The sequence below is a fragment of the Euphorbia lathyris genome, chromosome 3 (genome assembly GCF_963576675.1).
Source record: "Euphorbia lathyris chromosome 3, ddEupLath1.1, whole genome shotgun sequence".
In the NCBI taxonomy this organism is placed as follows: domain Eukaryota; kingdom Viridiplantae; phylum Streptophyta; class Magnoliopsida; order Malpighiales; family Euphorbiaceae; genus Euphorbia; species Euphorbia lathyris.
In genome coordinates, this window is record NC_088912.1 from 12,655,851 (window position 1) to 12,662,893 (window position 7,043).

Consider the following 7,043-nt stretch of genomic DNA (forward strand, 5'->3'; position numbering starts at 1 on the left):
GACACTACAAAAAATCACCACTTGCGCCACGATTAAAATCGTGGCACTAGTGTAATATTTCTGTGGCTATACTATTTAGCCACGGAAATTCAAACTAGATACTCTTGTGGCACAAGTGAGCGTGGCTAGGTAGTTGCCACGGAAAAATAATAGTTGTGGCATAAATTGATTTTTATGCCATAGAAAAATCCGTGGCTAGTCATATCCTTTTGCCACAAGCCAAATCGTGGTAAAAATAAAATACCCATGGCAAGATATAGCGACCCGTGGCAATCAACCCACCTAGCCACAAGCATAATCGTGGTAAAAATATAACAGTTTTTGCTAGGAACATTAGTTAGCCACGAGCATAACCGTGGCAAAAACAAATCATGGCAAGCTTGATAAATATTAATAATTTATATTTAATTAACTTTTAATTTCTTTAATTATTATTATTACTAGTCAAAGTTTAGTGTAATACAACAAAACATTTCATTGATATCCCAAATTTGAAAACTATCATCTTAACACTTAATTTATGTTGTTTGGCCACCTATACGTAGGACCAAATTACAAAGAAAATGAAATAGAATATGAGAAAATGGTACCAACGGGTAATTGTATAGAATTGTTTTACAATTTTCCAAAAACACTTCCAAAGATCAACAATAATATAATTATTATAAGCCACTTAAACCATGGAGTTCCAGCATGGTACTTTAAAACAGAGTGATTTAAGAAAGCTGTTTGTCCATCCGAGCAGCAACATGAACTGCCTGCAGAGAAATTAAAATTTAGATATCTGTTTGTCCAATACGAGCAGCAACATGAACAGCCTGCAGAGAAATTAAAATCTGAATGATGCATTTTTAGCATTAGATGACTGAAAATAAGCAAAACTAGGAAAATATGACCGCATATATGAATAATAATAATAATATTAAAATAAAATTATTATTAAGGTTGAATATTTGATAAGAAAGGCTTATCATAATGAGTGAAATAAAATCCAAGTTACAAGAGTCAAAAGTGCTTAAAATTACTATCTTGCTCCTCAGAACCAAATTAAAATACATTTCACTACATCAATTGAAGTATATCCAATCAGGTCAAGGGAGTTGATTTTCATTCCAGGGAAAATTGTTAATTCTTCTCAATTCTCATCATTCCAAAAGTTCAATTCATCATTAGACTCATTCCAATACACATAGAGGATTGAAATCGAGTCCTAATGGCTATATGTACAATTCAAATTTCTGAAAGTTTTATAATGTAAATAGATTTCAGAGAAACCCACCTCTTTGACTCCATAACATGGTTCAAGTAATTAATTCTAAGTCGCAATTGAAAGATCATTTCTGCAAAATTATTAAAAAGCATACTTTTAACACAAACCTAACCAAGTCGAACAAAAAAGAAAGAAAGCATAGGAAAAACACAATCGCACAAATTAGGGTTTTCAGTAGACCTGCAAATAACGCATAAGTATGTATCTAATAATAACATTTATACAAATAAACAATAAAATAGCTCAACTTTTGTTTGATTTGAGAACTAGAGAAACTCCGATTTTGAGGAGAAGAGTATAAAGGGCAACAATCTCATGCACAAGGGAGCTTACCAATTCTTGTTCCAGTCGATCGTGGGGTTCGTCCAATTGACTAGAGTGTGACAATAGAGGTGGACGACCATGGTTTCTAGAGCTAATTCGAGTAAGGGAATGATTTCCTTCCGGAGCTAATCAAAGAGAGAGACGAGAGAGAGAGAGAGAGAGTTTCGTATAGGAGAGAGATGGTCTGCAATATTTTATTTTCTCTTTTCTTTTAACACTACAAAGTATTTTTGATTTCTTTATTAGGGTAAAGTGGCTTTTGTTTTGGTGGGAATTTATCCCGCCCAAAATATTTAGCACTTATAATGAGCGTAATGTTAAAAAATTTAGTAAAGTTAAGTTTTTTATAATTAATAAGGGTTAATACACATCTTTGCCCTTGTGTTTTCTCGGAAAAACAGATTTGCCCTTAAATCAAATAAACCCACAAAACTATCCCTGAATTTTCCATTAACCTGCAATTATACCCTAATCTGACAGAGCTGCTAAACGGCGATGACATCAAACCTTCTTATCTCCAGAAAAACTTCAGATAAGAACAACCAATCACAAACAGAAAAAAATATGCACATTCAATTTCGATTAAAAGCAAGTTAGAAGAACAGATTGGTCAAAATTCATTTTCATAAAAGTTCAATCAACCTAATAAAATGGCGTCTAAACCTCCTAATTAATCCAAAAGCAATAGCAATAGAAAAAAATAAGAAACCAAATGAATTTTGATTGTCGTCATCCAATTTTTTGGAGACAAGAAGGTTTGATGTCATCCCCGTTTAGCAGCTCCGTCAGATTAGGGTATAATTGCAGGTTTATGGAAAATTCAGGGATAGTTTTGTGGGTTTATTTGATTTAAGGGTAAATCTGTTTTTCCACGAAAATACATTGGCAAATATATGTATTAACCGTAATTAATAATGACCTGCTTTTATTTCCACTCATTAAAATTACAGAAAATATACTTTTAATGATAGGTTTTTTCACCACTCATTATTTTTTGCTCATTATTGTTTGTTTTTCTTGTAGTGCTATCAATAGCATCACAACACCAAAGTCTAAAATCTATGGAAACTTGATCATTTCTGCTTATACAGCAACTTATCAAAAGAAATAGACTCAGTAAATTTCTCGACACTATGAGTCGTGCTCTCTTCGAACCTTCCACCCCAAAGTTTGGTCTCCTTAGTTTCAATTTGAGGTTGAGAGGAGCCACATTGGGTGCATTGTTGAAAAATGAGGCACCACATTTAATTATTCAACTACTTGGTTAATAATGGGTTCATTACATGGCTATAAATAGCCATGTAATATACTTCTCATAGTATTAAAAATTGTGGAAAAAAGAGAGAAAGGGAGTTAATAGAGAGAGGAAATGGAGAAAATGAGCAAGCAGTTGAGGGAATTTTTCTTGCTTGTTAAAAAAAATGAAATTCTTCAATGTGGTCATTGCAAAAAACATGGTCATGATGAGAAAATCTGCTGGCACAAGGGAAAGCCTAAATGTTTCAAGTGTAAGAAGTTTAGGAATTGCAGGAACAAGAAAGAAGAAAGTATCAATTTGGCACATCATGTTGAGAAAGAAGAATTTGTTTAATTTGGAGAGAAGTGCTGTTGAAGGTTGATAAGAAGTGCATTAACAATTCGATTCGGTGAGAAGTGCTCCGAGAAGTTGTTTGCGGAGAGAAGTGCTCTGTTTACAAGGTGATGATGGGAAAGTACATCATATATTAAAAAAAATGAAAGTTTTAAATTAATAGTTAAGGGGAAGATTGTTGAAAAAATGAAGCATTAATTTAAAATAAACAAAAAAACAAAAAGATAAATGAAAAAAATAATAAAAGAAAAATAAAAGTCTAAATTGGGTGCATTTATTGTTGAAAAACGAGGCACCACATTTAATTATTCAACTACTTGGTTGAATAATAATGGGTCATTACATGGCTATAAATAGCCATGTAATATACTTCTCATAGTATCAAAAATTGTGTGAAAAAAGAGAGAAAGGGAGTTAATAGAGAGAGGAATAATGTAGAGTGAGAGAGGCATAATTGTGCCTTGAGAGTTTGTGAGAGTTTATTTTAAAGGGTAGTCTAATTATTTTGGGGAGAGATAAAAATAGTAAAGATAATTATTTTGGGTATTTTTGGGAAACACCGACTGCTACTATTTTTGTTTTATCTCATTGTAACTCTAGAAAGTTTCTAGAGAACACCCTCTTGTAAACCTCATAAATTCAATAAAATTGAAATTTATTGCTTCTGCTAAATTGTCGTAATCTAGAAAAATTCCCAACAACCTGTAATAATGCATAAAGCTTCAAACTTTTCCTAGGCAATAGTGTTTGGAGGGCAACAAACAAAGGATTGAAGGGAATTTAATTTGGTTTGGGTAGAGAGGGAGGCCGTCCGATATGGGTATGGAGAAGATGATAGCATAAGAGAGTGTGATTTCATTGGGTTGCCATGGAGACGGCAGCGGAGAGGGGAGTGTCTAGTAGCACGGTTAGCTTCTTATTTTCTAGAGGAGGAAGAAAATACCGATCCTAGTTGTCTTGCCCCAAATTCCTACTTTATTTATTTTTTTGGTAAATTTACATTTTTTATTTTTCTATTTACTCTCTTTTTCTTTATATATTTTACCATTTAAGATGAGGTATGTATGCCTGTCATTATTTACATGTACAATTTAGGTTTTTTTGTCTTATGCAATATTTTAATATAATCATGTGTTTAGACTAAAATTCAGTAACTTCCATTGACTATTTTGGCAATTTTTGTTAATTTTAATCTATGACATTCAGATTTTAAGAGTGCAGTAAAAAAAATGGTGCTTTTCCGACTTGGGGTTTAAAAACTTATAAATAGGGATTTGAGGTTTGCGAAGTTTGCACTTAAATAATCTATGAGTCGAATTTCAACTAAACAATAATTGTGGTTCAGTTAATTTATAAAGTTAGACTTTATATATGGTGTAATTTGCAATGTCAATTTTTTTAATTACTCAAAATTGCACATTTTCTCGATAAATATAGTAATTACAATAATTTTTTACAAAATGTTCAATTTTGTGAAATGCAGAAAGTACAAACATATATTTATAAACTTTTTAATCAGATTATTGTTTTTACAAATCAATCAAACCGCAAATAAAAATTTACTGGTTTAATTTTTGCTCAAACTATTTTATCTTATAAGTAGTAATATTTGCTTAAAATTATTAGTATATGAACTCTATGCTTCTTCCATTTTTATATATGTTGGTGAACTATAGTGACTTTTCTAGAAATATACTTTAAGGGTGCATTTGGTACGTTGTAATGCAATGTAATGTAATCAATGTTGTAATGTAATCAAATGTGTAATCATCTATTTTGAAAAATACATTATAATATTCTTATCTCTTGTTAATATTAAGATTTTAGTTCTTCTATCTATTTTTTTAGATTTTTAACAGTTATATTTGGCATAAAGAGACAGGCAGAAACTAATATAATAACATGATCATTTTGTATCTACTATGGGCATGCTGAAAACTAAGATATATTCCATTAAAAATCTAAAAAAACTAGACAAAAAGAGCAAATGGTTAATATGAACAAAATCATAAACACCTTATAATATGTTTTTGAAAATAAAAAAACAAAAATATATATTAGGAACTAATAAATTATTTACCTTATATATTATTTGAAGTAAAAAACCAAATTGGGAAGCTTGGAGAATGATAATGATGTCATCCTCAATTAAAAAAAATTGATGTCATGAATTATCATTATTCGCTAAGAAATAATGCGACCATCAATCCCACATGTCTACTTTGTCTTACAGGAGGCTATATGCATAAGGGTAACATAGTAATTTTCTGTGTATTGTTGTATGTTATTAAGTTAAACCCATGTGCTTTAACATGTCACTTTTGTAAGGGTCACACAAGGGTTGTTTATCTAGACCATTCCATTTGGCTTTTCCAGAGGAAAATCGGGGTGCCTTTATTGGATGCCCTGAAATGTCGGTTTTACCTTTTGTTTTCATTAAATTTACATTTTGAGGATTGAATTTATTTATTGCTTGCACTTAAAATATGAATAAAAATCAATAAAAATGGTTTAAATCACTAAAGAAAGTCTTAATAGATTCTTTGTTCCTAAGGATGACAATTAGCAAAGTATTTGTGGATATATAGTATCAATCTTAAACTCTTACCTGTTTATTTTTTACCTGCCCATATCCGTCTCATTACCCTAACGAGTATACGCTTTACATATTGGTTCCATTTAATTCGTCGGTACCCTTGCCGGTTAAGAATAAAAAAAATAAAACAAAAAAATTACAAATTTAACAAAATATAAATTTAATAAATCACTCATCTAAAAATTGAACATGTTAAACCTTAATTAATAAGAATAAAAGAGTTTGGTGGTATCACACAATTGTTGAAGAATAAAATGTTGAGCTTCAAATCTCACATCTTATATATAAAAAAACAATAATATTTTTAAATATACCAAAAGAGTTATGATGGATACCGTGTACCGGGTACCTAGAGGCATTCTCATACTCGTCCCATTACCCTAACAGGTAGCGATTGTCTCATACCTTTTTATATAGTGTATGGATAGTCCGATTAGGATTAGGTAGTGTCGGGTACTCATGGGTACAGTACCAGTTGCCATCCCTACTAGTTTCCTATACTTGTAAAAAAACTTTATTTTCCCATATACTTTTAAAATATCTTATTTAGCTTTTGCATTTTTTTGAAGTGATCTATTAATTCATTGAAATCTGCGTGGCAAAGTAATGACAAATTTTGAAAAAGTAAAATTGTGTACGCTTTAAGAAAAGTGAGAAGGGCAAATAGATTACTTTAAGAAAATTCAAGAGGCTAATAGGTACGTTTAAGAGAGTTAACATATCACTTTAAACAAGTTCGGAAGGTAAATGGAAGCTTTCAAAATGAAAGAGGCAATTGAGTTTTTTGGACAAATAAAAATGGGCAAAGATGTATTAAGCCATAAGCAAAGATATAATTATATAAGGTACAAATTTAGGTCTATGGTTACTAGAGAGAGTTTATTGAGATTCCACATACATAGTAGTCCAATCTTAATATCTAACTTTCAATAAATGGTGCAATATCAAACCTTGATAAAAAAAAATATGAGTTTTTTCTGTGTAATTTCAAGTTTTGATCACCATTTTGTCCGGGGTAAATTTTTATTTTTTATAATTTTATCCTTTTAGCCAATTTATTTCATAAATATTCACATTGCATGTATGTACTAGATATACCGATATTTCGCTATATTTAGTACCTATATTTTGTTATAAATTGTTCTTAATTACATTTTACAAAAAGGAAAATTATATTCGTATAGTTCGTAAAATTAGCTAAATGTTTATATCATAAAGATAAAATCAATTATTAATTTTTAAAAAAATGTTACTTATGTGTT